The sequence below is a fragment of the Condylura cristata genome, unplaced genomic scaffold (genome assembly GCF_000260355.1).
Source record: "Condylura cristata isolate star-nosed mole 26May11 unplaced genomic scaffold, ConCri1.0 scaffold00004, whole genome shotgun sequence".
In the NCBI taxonomy this organism is placed as follows: domain Eukaryota; kingdom Metazoa; phylum Chordata; class Mammalia; order Eulipotyphla; family Talpidae; genus Condylura; species Condylura cristata.
Window position 1 is genome coordinate 29,961,063 of NW_004567105.1, and position 16,769 is coordinate 29,977,831.

The following is a 16,769-nucleotide window of genomic DNA, read 5'->3' on the forward strand; positions in this document are numbered from 1 at the left end:
GTGCTTACTTTTCTGATCCAAATACCAGAGGGAAGAAAATCAGAGACCAGCCTGTTCCAGTGACAACCAAAGAAACCTGTCAGTTTCATCACAAGCTATTCCTAAGAAAAATTTGACCAAGAATCTAGCAAATTCTAATTTTAATTAGAGCAAGGAGTGAATTAACAACTTCAGCTGCCAGCACAAACAAAAGCCTAGAGAAGCCGGTTTGGTCCCTTTGCAGTCAGCAACATCACCTAGCTCCAGTGCTTGATATCTCTCTGCATATAGAACAGTAACCCAGGGAAAAGCTGAGTAGGAGGTGAAAGGAGGAAATGCAGCTGCTGTCAAAAAAGAGAAACTGCAGCTTTTACAGTCCCAGCAGTGTATGAAGCCCAGAACCAATGAGTGTGATAAGTCACTTAAATATTTCAGAGAGACTGCAGCACAGTTGTTACAGCGCAGGTCAGAAGTTGGACAGCCTTGTGGCTACATGGAAGGACACAAGTAAGCCAGATTTGGACCTCTGAGTCAGTACCCAGACTACAAGTTCAGCGTCAATGCTGTGAGGTCAATATAGTTACAGCCCATATAGAAATTCAACAGATGGAACAATTAGAGACTGGGAAGCTCTGGGAATAGTTAATGTTCGAGCCCAAGCATCCTATTGTAGGACTCTGGGATAATGAAATGATCTGCCCTAGTACCCCCTCTGGGTCCCCAAGTCTGCTCTTTTTAGGATCTCTTACTGTGTTTGTTACTCAAGGCAGCAAGCACCACCACTGTTGATTCTTCCCTTATTAACCACACATCCAAATTGATGCCAAACCCTGTCAATTTCATGTCTAAAATAGCCCTTGAACCTGCCCCCTCCCTTTCTTTCTGTTTTCACTGCTACTGCTTTCATTAGGATCTGTGTTCATTTTTCTCTGGATTGTGGCATTACACTCCTACTGGTTTCCCAGTTTTCAAATTCATTATTTCTCTAATTTGTCTTCAAGTTGTCAATTGCTGCTTTCTGAAACACAGCTCTATGGACTTCACAAAAGTTCAGTGGCTCCTCATTGCTTTAAATAAAAATCATTTGTCAAGGCTCAAATCCAGCTTAGACTCACCTTGTAACACTCTCTCCTGAGCCCTTTCCTTACTGGCTACATGAACCTCTTTGTTTTTTCTTTTCATTTCTGTGCCTTTGCTGTCTCTCTGTGTGGAAAATCTCTCATCAAGATTCAGGTTAAATGTAACATTTTCTTTGAAACTTCATCTGACCCTTCTGCCCCCTAGCTAAGTTAATATATCCTTCCTCTGGTATCTCTTGCAGATAATTCTACCTCAAAGGGTAATTTTCTACATCTATGTCACACTCACTAGAGTACAGGTTCTATTCATCTCTTGTGCCCAGAGCCCAGCACAGAGCTGACTGTCAAGGTACTCAGTAAATACTTACTGAAATAATCCCTCTAAACACTCAGATTGATGTGAGTTGTAGATTTAGAGCCGAGGACTACAAATTCTTGTGACACCGCTTTTGGAGGGTGGAGGTGTGCGTGCAAAGGTGATGGGAGGTCAGTCTGGCATATGAAAAATAACTTTGTTAATCAGAAAAACTTTTGTGAACTAGGACTCTATGCTCTTTTTAAAAATCCTTTACCCGAATTTTTGGTGTGATTCCTGCTGGGCACAAAAGTTCTCTCAAAGCAATACCCTCTGAAAGACTAAATATGCAAGTATCTCTCGAAGTTGATATACCCTACAGCCAACAAAACCCTTCTTGAGGTCACAAAACCTGTTCTCTTCAGGGGCCAGTGACTGCCAATACTACTAGTCAGTCAACTAGCCTCCCTGGCTCCAGCAGGTAAACCAGAAGCCCTATCACATGCCTTGCTTCAATTAAACCCCAGTCAGCTGCAGGCCGCTACCTTCCAAAGTGACGAGATGCTTTCAAGAGGTAGTTCTTCCTGTCAGAATATCCTTCGCCAAGGCACTCCTATTCCATTATTACATCTGTGCAGAGCAGGAATTAAAAGACTTGACATTTTTTAACTAGTCATCTACACACAAAAACACTAATTTGAAAGAAAACCTCACTTCTACATTCACTGTCACACCATTTACAAAAGACAACCTAAATGGCCAAGGTAGATGACTAAAAGAGATGTGGTATATATTCACAATGAAATACTGCGCAGAGATCAAAAACGATAACCTCATGCCACCCATTGTGGCAACATGGGTGGATCTGGATTATTCTAAGCGAAGTGAGCCAGAGAAGAAAGAGAAATACCAGATGATCTCACATATTTGTGGCACCTAGAAAAACCAAACAAAGGGACAGTGCCAAAGAAAAAACCCACAAGCCCACCACAGATCTGAGACATCTGGGGGTTGGAGAAAGGCAGGGGACAAAACAGAGAGTGGAAGAAACCAAGGGACTGTGGTGATGGGTCACCGGTGCTATCATGGTATGAGAATTAACTACGGGGACTACACCTGAGAGGAGAAATCAACTATGATCCAAAACTTACAGATGTGACAAAATAAACAAATAAATCAATAGGAAAAAAATAGGAGAGTAGGTTGTACTCTCAGCACCTATTATCCATTTACTCCACTTCTGGGGAGATCGTCCATTCCCACCCACTGTCACGTGACTTCCTATGCACCGCTGTAGGTAGGTATGGGCCCACCTTGCTTTGGCTAATGATACACAAGCAATCCGATGCCAAAAACAGTTCAGAAGAGCAGCCAGGAGCTTTGAGAGTCAGCATGTATCTCCACCTCCACCACAAAAAAAGGTGTGTCAGGGCAAGACTGTTCTCCAGCTGGATCCTTGTATAATGAGCACACATGCCTCTCTGCTTGGAAAAGCTCCCCTCTTCATCAAGAAGAGGTCAGTCATTAGCTAAAGCAGGATGTGAATTAACGTTAGCCAGTTTTATCCCAGAAGAGCTGTCACCAAACAACAGCCAGTGTTTATAGTTGTCATTAACACTTAAAATAATAGGCATCCAAAACAGCTTTATATGCAAATATATTTTTAAATATACTTTACAGGAAAGTTCATATGAATCAATAAAAACAATACACAAAGGGAAAACCAGTTAACAGATGATGAAATTTATATTAATTTACTACTAATTTAAAAAATAAATGAAAGTATGATGGGAAACCCAAGGGGATTGCAACTGAGATGGGAAAATGCACAAAAATATGTAAAAATAAATATAATTTTAAAAAAGCAAAAAAATAACTAGAAAATGAAAGTAAAAAGTGTGGGCCTCACTGGTGGCCAAGGTGTTAAAGACTCAGCACTATTTCCAACCCCTGCAGCATGAGTTCAATCCCCTGCTGGTCAGGGAGGTGACCCACATGGTTCAGCCCTCTCCTGTCTGCCCTGCTCCCCTCATCAGTATACTCTCGCCTATTCTGCTCCCTGCTTTGTCTCTGATGAACCCTCTCACTGCCCCTGCACGTCTGGCCTATACCGCAGTTCTGTATGCATAAATCAATAAATCTTTTTTAAAAAGACTTGGTTTTTTTTGTTTGGTTTGGTTTGTTTCAGTCTGTTATTCCTATTACTCCCAGTGGGCCAGAAATTACTTATGTGAACTTTAAAAACATAAAAGATACTATAACTATATACATGTTAAGGATACATATAAAGGGTAAGCACATGTAAATGTCTGAACAATGAATGGAGAGTCATACATTAATTGTGTAGGCACGGATGTTGGAGGGGCAAGTGTGGGCTAGAGTTAGCATGTGACAGAAGTAGCAAAACAAATGTGTCAAGTGGTCTCATGGTGATGACCACTTGCCCTAGTCCCAGAAATATGATCAACTCTATTTTGGGTGCCTGAGGTCCAACAGATTTTAGTGACATAAGCATTCAAGTAACTGGAAAAAACAACAGAATGTATGTGAAAGGGACATTAAAAATAGATGTAAACAACCTGAAAGGAATCTCTCCCACCATAGATATGATACAGAATAGGAGATTTATCATACTTTCAAAAGACCAAAACTTTCTACACAACTATTGCCGAGAATGGAAAACTGCCCATTTATGTTATAGAATTATAGAATAACTTTAATGCCAATACTGAAAAAGGCACTAAAAAATAAATTACACATCAATATTATCTTTATGGGTGTAAATATCTTAAATATAACAAGATAAATATAGAAGGAAATAAATCTCTAGAAAGAATTTAATTTAGAAGTATAAAAAGGATTCAATATTATAAAATCTCAGTGTTTTCAAAAAAACAGTTCACACCTTTTGTTAAAATATGTATATTTCAAAAGCCAGCCTAACAATAGACAACTTTGTTCACAAAAATGTTCACAGTGACATAATGCATAACAATGAAAATTAGAATAAATCAAAATGTTTATCTGTTGTCTTACTAAGCAAGTTAGATACAGTGACTCAATGGAATATTATATGGCCATAAAATGTTTACAAAGAAAAAAATTTTTAAAATGCTGTGCTAGATCTCTCACAACACAGATTTAAAATGTAAGATTTCATTACTGAAGTTTACTATAGTCACTATTTAATCTTACAAGAAAGGTACTTCTAACGTCAGAACACAACCCTAACAATCTCAGTCTGTTTTACCAAGCTTGATTTCTTTTTCTTTTCTATGTAAAATGTATCAATTTCAGAAAGGCTGGATGATTTACTTATTTATATTTACATTTGCTGGAAACATAATTTCCTGTCTTTTCCTATCACAATATGATCACAATAAGGAAAAAATTGTTTAGTTTGCTGTTGAAACTCAAGTACCTAGAAGTGCCCAACAAATTTACGTATCTCAAAGAAATGAATGAATTTAACCTCAGGTACTTTGATTATTTGTAAGTGACCTCATATTCTGACTTATAAAAATATATAATTATATTGAGGCATGAATTGAACTCACAAGTACTATGAATCAAATGTACAGAACACAGAGGAAGTACCTCACATTGGAATCTCAGTGTGACTTTATTGTTCTCTTCACATTTTATAGAGAAAATTACAGGCTATAACAATAGTATACTTCTTATTGATAAAAGGAACAAATTACTGATACATATAACATGAATGAGTCTCAAATGTATTCAGCCAACTGAAAGAAGCCAGAAAGAATGTGTGTGTGTGTGTGTGTGTGTGTTATAGTAGAATTCCTTTCATATAAAATTCTAGAAAATATATGGAATGATAGGAAATAGGGAGGGATGATTGCAAGATAAAAGACAAAACCTTTGGTGATGGTGGAAATGTTCTATATCTTGATTGTGATGGTAATTTCATGAATGTGTGTATATTTGTGTCATATATCATCAAATATTCTATTTATATAAATTTATTGTATAAATAACTCCAGAAAAAGGTTGAAAACCATATGGTATTCATGAGTTTAAGCATCATCAAAATTTTTAATATAAATCTTCAACAAATTTCAAGGGTATTTAACAATGTTAAATTTTAAAATCAGGATTCAGTCATGTGCATAATGATTATAACTTTGTAATGTTAAACATGAAAACTAAAAAAAAGACACAAGTTTGCTAACAAAAAAAAATGTTAACAAAAATACTAACATTATCTGGGATTCAATGATGATGTCCTGTTGTGCTTCTTTCCTTCTTTCCACTTATCGGAAGTTCCTCAATTTTTCTAATATATTACTTTGCATATTTTAATGGTGCAGATAAAAAGTGATAAAGAAGTCTTGAATTCCTTACATAAGCAGCAAGATGTTCAGGAACACAAGACACACAGTGAAGTCTCTCTGTGTTCACTAAAACTTTTGGTTTAGAGTCTTCAAAAGACCTCTTGAATTCTTTATTAACAACTGATATTTAATGATATTGAATGCTTTTCAGAGCCATTACTAATTGTTTGAGGTTTCTCCTTTACCACATTAATGTGAGGGATAAGTGAAAAATAATTGACTTGTGATGTTCAGTTCTCCTTAAATTCTTGGTATAAACTACCAGCTATGAACACTTAATAGATTTTAAATTGGGATAAGCCCTATTTTTGAGTTTTTTTGGTATCTACACATCCATTAAATGAAACTAGAATCAAAACAGCAAAATATATTTATTTTCTCTTGTAATCAAATATCATCTCTGACCCTCCTTTCATAACCCTCACAGAATTAACCATCCTGAAACATTCTTTTCAATTGCCCACCAAGAACCTACAGTGATAACTGTACGGATCTTAAATGTTCTCACCACCCAAAAAAAAAAAGTAAAAGTGTAATTATGTGAAGTGATGGATGTGTTCGCTCACCTTACTGTGGTGATCATTTCACAACATGTATGTGTACCGAATATTTCATTGTACATCTTAAACTTACACAATTCTATGTCAACTATGCATCAATCAAACTTACAGAAAAAAAGACTTTACAGTGGCTTCTCACTGTCCAACATATCAAATCAAAATCATTCTTGTGTACACAGTGCTAACATAACTCATTGCCATCAATTGCTGAGTCAAGTTTTTAAATAAGCAGGACAGTGTTTGTATACGATGAATTTGATTTAAATAGTTTTGAACCTCAGAACATAAATGTTGGATTGTTGACCAGCATACCAACTGTAACCAATATCAGAACTGAGTATTTTCCTTTTTAAAATGTAAAATTCAAGACAGAATTGTCTTTTTGCTAGCTTTTACCCTTTTTTCCCTCAGAGTATATCCCTCAGAAATAAATGTTTGATAGCTATATTTTAAAAGGTTGTTCAAAATGTTTAACTTTTTTTTTAAATATATTTTGGTCTGAAAGTCCTTGTAAAGAAAAGAAAAAAGATACTTTGGGGACCTGAAATTTTCACTTACATATAAAAGACCTTTTTTCGCATTAGATAGTGAACACCATGACCTCTACAGTAATGTGTATAAATAACCAAAGAAGAAATCTCCTTTTAAATGTCATCAGTGATGCTCTAAGTGTTTGAGTTTAGCTAATAATGAAAAATTATCTTCTTCACTAGAGCAATTAAAATACAAATATTATCACTATGAAAAAAGAACTCCCTGGAAATTCTTTTGTGCAGAAGTCACTTTCTTCATGCTCTACTATAGGAAAATATTTTTTAAAATATAGAATTATTTTTAGCAAAGAAATTTATGCTACAAATTTGTATGGCCAGTCTATTTTATCCCTGTCAGACATGTCTGGGTGGAGCAAGATTTTAATGTCATACCTAATTGAAAAATCAGTTAAATCAACAGATGAGTGCTGACTCAAAAAGGCACTTTATCACTCAGGGCTATAAATCAGAGGAGCAGAAATACAATGGGTGATACAGAATAAGGAATTAGTTGTAGAGATCAAAACCTTTGCAACTGTGAGCTGTTGTTTTTGCCTCTTATTTGGGCCTCAAGGCAGTAGAAGCAGGAGCATTGCAGGGAAATAGGTGAGTGTAGCAGAGAAGAGTTAAAGTAAGCTGGAAGGAAAGAGGGCCCAGTGGAACTAACAGGGACATTGGAAGCCTCATTTCTCTCATCACTTCCTTCCTTGATAGTGTAAGAGGCAGAGCCCAGAATAGGACTGACAGAATCCAAAGAATGGAGATAAGAGAAAGGAGGAAGTAGAACAAAGATGACCTTGCCACTACCCCCACACACCCCAGGAAGCCAGCAGATAATGTAACAGTATATGGCCTTACATAGACATCTGACTACTACTCTACTTGCTCCATCCAAATCCACGTCAACTGTTTCTTACACTTAACTCTAACCCTGCCAGAACCATACCTGGGAGGAAATTTCAGTGATGTGGTTCAGACTGGGTTAGTCTTCGAGGGAACAAACCACCACAGAAACTGGCTCTTAGTTTCCCTTTCTTACACTATTATTGGGCCCCTTCCCTCTTACTGCAAGCTACTGCATATGTGTTAGGAGATTCTTGAGGTATCCATGAAATATTTAGAGAAGAATATTTGACTGAGGTGATATTGTAGTCTGGAAATAAAGAAAAATACCATGTCCATGTTAGAGGTAAACATTCTAGAATCCATCAACATAGTTAACATCATCCTCCAAGAGCATAGATTAGGAACCCAGCCAGGAAGCGCACACACCCAAGGAAAGAATGACAAAGTCTTCAAGAACACACTTTATAATAATGCACCAAGGGATGAGAAAAGGAAAATCTTGTCATGTAACATTCCAGTATGTCAGGAAATTTTAATGAATGTGTTCTAGTAGATGAAGCTCATAACACTTTTATGAAGTAACCAAAACTGTCCCCCCAAAATTCTACATATGACTCAGTGAAGCTAAGTACCCTGTACCATCTGACAATTTTCTTCACTTTCCCTAGTAATTTTCTGACTGCAGAGAATCAGAAAAGGACACAGGAAGAGAGCGTGATGAGACCAAATGAGTGAGTTAACTCCCCAGCATACTCTTTTTCCTTATGCCCCAAAGATAGTCCCTAGAGCCCTAGGCACACAACTAAACCTCAGAAGTTCAAGGATATCATTCCTGGCCACTGAAGTTTCCCAAAATGCAATACCTGCACCCACTTCTAGTCTAGTATATTAACCAAGACTAGAAGAGTTTACTCCTAGTCAAATGAATCCTAAAGTCAAACCTTAACAAATTATTACCTAACTTGCAATATAAACCTTTGCAGGATAAAGAAGCCACTGTAATGCTGAGTAGTACCTAAGCTATGGTGGATAAGAACAGAGGAACTATATGATGGAGAAAGTTGATGCCATTTTTCAAGGCAATTGTTCATTCCCCTCAATGCCTTACCATCAATTATCATAACTGGAAGAGAAACTCAGCTCATTACCTTCATTTTCCTATGGGATTTCCACCATCAAATATGTATCATGCCAACATTTCTTTGATTCTTTTGATCATAAGGAACAAGAACCCACTTACCTCACATCATAAAAGGAGACTTTATAAAAATGCACAGAGGGGAAATTTCCTAATAATTTTCCATCTCAGGGACCTTATGGCGTCACTGGTCAGGCATGATACCTCAGATTCTCTGTATACTTGGTGAGAGAAGGGTCTCTTCACCACCCAGCAGCTTTCTCCTGTGGCCCTCTATGTTTTCTGCTCTGTCATCGCAGGACTTTGGCTTGTGTTAGCCAACTATTAACTCATGTTTTCATTTCATTTTCAGCTTATTAACTCTCTGGAACATTTTCCCTCTTTCTAAACTTAAATCCTTAAGAGAATACCCTCGTAATTCAAACTCTTTGGAAATGAAGAGGTCAGAAATTACTGGCCAGCCAGTGTAATGGCTGCCCTGGGGTGATATACCTGATGCTGCTCACATGAGCCCAGGAAGCTCAGTTGAGAGGCAACTAAATGAAAAAGGATCAAATGGTTCAAAACATGCCTTGGCAGGCAAAAAGGTTTCTGAACCAGTCAGTTCCCCCAGAATGAGATATGGACAGGACAGTCCTTGGAAGTCTAATCTATCTAAGAGTTTCATAATGACTTACCATAGAAAACTAAAAGTGATCGCATTAGGATGAGTTTCTTACACTGAATTTTCCCAACATGAACAATATTACATTACGCCCTATACAATATCTATGAGATCGGAAAGTTGATATCTGTGAAAATGCACTGAAAAGTACTTACCACCACACAAATGGTATCAGCAGAAATTCAAAGTTTTCATTCACTCATTGAAAAGAGTGTGCCTACTATGTGCCAGGCGCTGCATTATTTGCTGGGGAAAAATCAGCCATCACTTTTCAAATTCCAATTACACCAGTGCTATACATGCTCTTTGAAAGCAAATGAATGATTTTATTTCTTTTCAGATGAAATATGAATGGCTAATCACAGTCACTTATTGGTTCCTAAACCCTAAATAGCAGGCATGGCCAGTCTTTGAGTGAGACCCTTGGGGAAGCAGCCTGCGATGGAAGTGCACTGCTAACTCACTCACTGAAGGGCATACACTGCTTCGCATCAGTGCTGAATGGGGCCCCCAGAACAGCATCAGGAAACCCTGCTGCAGACAGCCCTATATTTCAAAGGTACTTTAAAACTGACTTCACAATCCCCTCTTGAAACCCAAAGAATCCACTGCTCATATGTTAGAAGCAGGAGTAGCTGTATGCTGAGCAAATCATTTTGCGTGCACTCACATTTCTGCCTTCCAAACATTTCCAAGAGTACTGGGCTTTCAACATTGGACTTCAACTTTGGGGGCCTTTTCTCTTCTCCTTTGCCTCCTCCTTTGTACCCTCAAGTGCCGTAGAGTTTTGCTGGATAATACTAAACAGCTGCAATGTGCTGCACAGTGAGACTGCTGGAATTTTTGGCAATTGCTGAAATGACTCTGTGTAGACACATTCGCACATGTGAAGACAGAAAAATTGTTTAAGAACCAGGGGACCCATCAGAATGAAAGATGCTGGCTAAGTGCTTAAACGTTATTATTTCATCTGAAAGAAGGATAAGGCAGAGAAAAATAATTCCTGGTAAGGCTGGAAATGCCTCAGAAGTATTATGATAATTATTACCACAAAAGTTCATCAGGAGCCTCCAAGCTCAGGAAACTTGACCAGAAATCTATTTCCCTTCTGACAGTCTTTCAGTCTGTACTAACATTTTTGCTTCTGATTACTTCAATTAAAAGTGCTTCATAATAAAATGTTGTCATTTCTCTTTCTCAGACCTTAGAACTATAGAGATAATTGTCAAATTGTTTTTTCACGCTCCCAAGTGAAATTTTCTTCTCAGTACAATGAGCTATTTTATACTGTTTTATATTCCTAAGGAGCCAAGAAAATCAGTAGCTCTTCTGAATTACTCAGGAAAGGTTTACCTTTTTGTATGCTTGCTTGTTAGACAGTATGAGAAACCAAGTAGGAAGAGTTCACATTTGGATAGATTCCCCTTCTGTTTACAGCCTGCTTACTGCCAGGGGCTGTCAGACACAGACAGACTCTTGGATCTGGCTTAAGTCCTAGGGTACTGAAGCCTGGTCATCAATAGAATTAGTCTCCCTACTTGCAGAGATAAACTACTTCATTGTTACAATCACATCTATAACCTGAGATAACGTTCAGCAGCAAAAAAAATTTGTTCTCTTGAAGAGGGACTCCAATAACTGAATTGTGCCTCAGATGCCTTGCAAAGGACATGAAATAACCAGTAGAGACAAGTATCCACGTGGCAAGGTTGACTTGGTTAATTATCCTCTGCTGAGCTGATGTCTGTATGATGCATCTCACAAAAGACTGCTTGGGAGTAACAGGAAACAAGACTTATACTTGACTACTTAATAGAACATAGATCTCATTTGAACAAATTAAGATTTCACACTATTGTCCATCACACCCACCCATTAAAACAATAAGAGCCATTTAGATGCATTTATAAATTAAGAGTTTCTACTGGAGCTATAAATTGCTACTTCGTCCCTCTTTCCCACGTTGAAACAATTCAATACCTAATATAAACCTCCAACTCACTGTTCAAATAAAATCAACCATTAAGGAACAGAAGCAGTGACATCACCATGAGGCAGAATATTAACTGGTTATAGTTTATTTAATCTCAGATAGTTGACTGGTGAAGTTTAAAATTTTTCCACCAATGTGTTTATAACCTCGCTAGATTGGAGAGGTAAATTATAGAGAAATTAGCAATGAATAACAAATTCACAACTAATAACAAAACCTAATAATTTGCATCCTTAGATTCAAATGACTTTACATCTCTGCTGCATTTTGAAAGGAAATGTGGTATAATTTTTTTTAAAAAGTGGACTCAGGCATCAGACCTGGGTGGTCTGTATCAGAATCCCTCTCTGTATCTTATCTAATTCATGTGTAAATACAGTCTTATCTCACCTGAATGTTATATAATTCAGTGCTCACAGGATAAAGTACTCTACAGAGAATAGTTCAATATTAGTAAACATGACCTCCTTTAGACCAGGTAATCAAACTCTACATAGAGATGTGGTAAAATTATTATACAGGAAAAATGTGTCCACACACTTTAAATTTCACATTTTTGCATGATTTTCCCACATTCAGTACTAACCTCATCTTAAATGTGTAGACTGCCACATAGCTCATGGTGCCCCACTTTCCCCTATTAAAATTTATCCAACACACTGAGGTATTAGGGACATGCTTGGTACCATTCCCAGAAGCATTTTATAAAGAGACATCTGAAAGAAGGAAAAACTACAAATGTGAAAGTACAGGGAAAATAATCACATTTGGCTCTGTCTCTGAATCCACGCAGATGACTGTACAGCCAAAGTCATTACCCTTTTCCTTGCTAACTGAAGCCTGATTTTGATGGAGCGAGGATATACCCAGTCACAGGCAATGAGCAATGATTGGTCTAAGCCAGTGCTGCAACTGCCTGTTAATACAATTCCTATTTGCCAATTAAAGTTCTAAGAGAAGCCATGTGACCCAGTTTTGACGAATGAGACATCAGGGGAAGAAATGACCTCAGTTATTGGGGGGGGGGGGTGGAGAGGGAATGTTCTCCCTTAGGAATGATTTCTTCTGTTGGAGAGTATGATGTATATGTTCCTGCTCCCCTTCTCCTTGCTTGGAACTCATGGCGTAAAGACATTAATATATTGTTTTGTTACCACTAGGGAAGCACTGCAAGATAGAGAAAAGGTGAGCAGAAAGAACAGAAGCTGAGGTAGTTGGTGATACAACTAACCTGCCAGGCTAACTCCGGGATTTCCTGTTTACAATGTGAGATTTGTAAGTTACATGTGTGTGCATGTGTATTTACATGTATGCATATATGTGGGGACATCTACTTCCAGTCAGATATTGGCTGTATTTGCAGCTAAGAAATCATAATTTATAGGCATTCTAATCTTCCATTATCCTTAGAGATCTCAGGAGACAGAAACAAAGTATAAGGGATTAAGCACTAAAATATCCTTTTTAAAACTTCCAGGATAAAAGAATTCATTGTATAACCCTGGATTCAACAGCATGCTTCCTCGCCTTTAAGGTGCAGCCAAATTACATCTCAGTTGTACACTTACCCAGAAAATCTCTGAAAAAAAACAGAAATCATCTCTTATTTCTATATCTACCACCAGCACATTTCCTGACACATAGTAGGCATCTGGAAAACACTTCATCGTAGAGGGCTTCATCTCACTTGTTTTCTAACGCTTTTGGATTCCAGGGGGCTACCACTCTCTTGGCAGCAATTTGATTTGGATACAAAGCCAGAAAACAAGAATGGTTTTCTAGACCCCATCTTTCTGTGACAAATGGTTCTATACTACAGAATGACAATATAAATGCTTAGCCTCCCCAGTGCCCCAAACAAAGCTGTGATTTTTCTTGTGATTCTCTATTAAAAAAAAAAATCCAAGACCATCAATGTGTTTGTGGGGTTTTCTTGTGTGTGTTGACTACCGGATTTGATGTTGTTGCCAGTTCCCTTCTCATACTGTCAAATTTTGTTTTATGTCCCCTTATTCTTTTAGCCATTTAAGGGGGGGAAATGCTAATTACCCTGGCTTAATAGCAATTTTGAACTGCACAGGAACACTGGGGTCTCACGAATACCTGTCACCACAGAAGTTTTCAATTACCATAATTCCATTCCTAATTCAAATTACCATAATTGCCCTCTATTAATGCAACTTTCTTATAGCTGAAACATCAAAGAAGAAGCTGGCACTCACATTAGCTTCATTGACTACATGCAAAAATAAACAGCCTCTGTCCATTTGTGCTAATACAATGATGTTTTTAGCCTGAAAAACATATATGGATCATTGCTCTGAGTTCATAAGACCTATCACAATATATTGACTATTCTGTCAACATTTGTAAATATTGGAAACACAGCCATATATCCCTCATCTCTCTTCCCTTCTGGACAAAGAGTAAGAACTTCCCTTCCGATTGTTTGGGGTTTTATTACAATAAAATTCAACCTGTCAGGTGCTTACCTAACTTTACTCCTACATTTCCACCTATTTGTGCAAAAACAGCTTTACTACCCTACAGTCATCAGTTCAATGCTAATGATCTGTTGTACCCTCATAAATCATGATAAATTTTTTCATTTATAGTTATGGGACTAAGCCACTTTCCAGAGTTAGTAGGACTTGGGATTAGTGCTAAGCCATCACTAGACTATTGCTGGCATTTTACCAGGAAGCCATAATTTTGTAACTTGAAATACAGACAACTTTTATACTCGAACTCTAAGAAACTGTGAGAAGAGAGCAAGCAGGGAAAAAGGTCTTGTTCTATATAAGTTGGCCTCTTAAATCATCTGGTTCCAAGGAAGCAAGTATGCAGTGCTTTCAACGGAGTGAAACAGTGATGCACTCTTCAGTAAGTTTATCTAAGTCAATTCATTAAGTGACACATTTCAAACAATGTTGAAACAGATCCTATCCTCAGTTCAGTTCAAATTCCCAGCAAATGATCAAAGCCATTGATAATTCTCTGTCCTGCAGAGTCTCTCTGTGGTATCCGGCAGTTCAGTCAGACATTCAAGAGCCACAGTAGCTTTGAAGGCTAAAAATTCTGCATTTCCAAATGCCACTAGCACCTTTAGGATTTGACTCTAGGCGTCTCCATGTAGAGTTCCCCGTTAAAGATAGGAAGCAGCACAGCTCCAACTTGTTGGAAGACTGAAGCATTCAGAAAGAATGTGTTCAGCTAATTACCTCCACCCCGAAAACAAAAGGGTGCAGCAGAAGTAATCACTCAGGGTGCAGCATCCCTGGATGCTTCTCTCACTTCCTGCTCCCAAGTATGTTCACATTTACTTCAGTTATGACTGCATTTTGCTACGCAAATTTGGAGGGGGGAAAAGAAAACTACTTTTCTACCAAAGACGTAATAATAGCAGACAGATTCCTATAAATAAGGAGCAGTCCTCAGACAACCAAAAATAATTTGCAGACAAAAAAAAAAAGCACTTTCAAGGAAAATTGTAAAAACAGTATATCGTTAGGTCAGTAGCTATTTGAAGACTGATACCAAATGTACTGTTGCTGGCACTTAGTTTCACCATTTTTTGCTGGTTAAAAAAGAAACTCAAGTCATGTATATATATATTCCTTAGAACATGACAAAATGAATTATAATAGACATGGCATCACCGTGCTTATAGACAAATTTTAAGATTTGATCAGGAAATATGCAAACAGGAGACTGGAGCCAGCATTGGGTAATTCTATACAGTCTCAGAGTGCTATTTCTCTGATCTTCAGCAGTTCCAATCCTTACCTATGGGCCTGAATCTCACGTTCCTCATAAATGGTTACTGACAACCCAACAGGTTCAAAACATGCTGCATAATACAACTGAAACTTTCTACTAGCCTGAGAGTTCAACGTAGACCAGGATCATCTAGGGTAGCATATGACAAACAGGAGCTGTCTGTTCAATGAATGAATTACTAAAATGAATAAATACTACGTTTGCAACTCGGAAATATATACTCTATTGGATCCTTCTGCCGATCGTATTAAGAATAGGATTTAGAAATACTCAAGAATAAAAATTACAAAGATCACTAAGGAATCAACATTATAAAAGCCATTTACTTCAAATGCTGTAATCCAAATTTCATCTAGAAATGCACTGAGCTTCTTTAGCTAGACTTGCATAGTTCTATATGGGGTGGGGGGGGCAGCACACCAGGGCCTCATTCTTTCAGTCAACCTGTCTTTCTCCTGCCTCTCCCTCTGCTATTCTCCCAATGCATATCTCCTTTTGAGTCAACTCTTTTTACTGATTTTTCTTTTTTTCTTTTATTTGCCCTTTTCTTTACCTAAACTTAATTAAAAACTGAAGAAAAGGGCCCTCCCTGGTAGCGCAACAGGGTAAAGCACAGCATTATGAAGCTATCTGCAGCCACTGCAGCTTGAGTTCAATCTCCTACCAGGGAGCTGACCCACATGGCACAACAGACCTCTCCTGACCCGCCCGCTACCCGCCTCAGCAGTGTACTTCGTTGATCTGCCTGTTGTGCTCCCCACTCTGTCTCTGGTGAATCCTCTCACCGCTCCTGCACCTCTGGCCTGTACCCCAGTTTTGTATGCATAAATAAATCTTAAAAAAATAAACTGAAGAATATTTTTCACACTTAATTATATCTTAGGTTTGTAATGTTTACTTTTAAAAATAGGCAGTTTCAATATTTTAATGATTTTTTTCTCAGTCAAATATCTGCATGACTTGTTTTTCAAGAAATGAAAGATATTGATTTTAATTTTAAAAGCCCCTCCTTCTGAGTTGTAAATAGTTTTGATACTGAACTGAGACTCTTCCCACCCCTTCCTTTGAGGATACCAATAACCTCCTGAACCCCATCTGTACATGTTGGTTCTCCCCAAACCCACATTATGATGTCTAGCAATCCACTAATTTTCAGTCAATGAGACAAAATCAGCAGCCAAACACAGTAGTTCTGAACTCTAGTCTGAGGCCAATCATGTGAAATAAGAGAAATTGCTTGGGCTGGGAGAGATATATTTCAATAGCCTCAAAAATAAAATGGGAATCAAAATAAAATGCCCTATTGAATTTACAGAATTGTTATGAAACTCAAGTGAATAATGTAAATGAGAGTATTTTGTAGTGTGCAAGTGGTATTTTTAAGAGCTATTACGTTTAAACAGTGTACCACAGCAGTGAAAGATAAGACTTTGGAATCATTGTGCCACCCATTATCTATGATCTTGATATTCGAATACCTGTGTCTGTTTCCTTCTCTGCAAAAAAATAAAAGAGAAAGAATAATTGTACTCATAGTGTTATCGTGA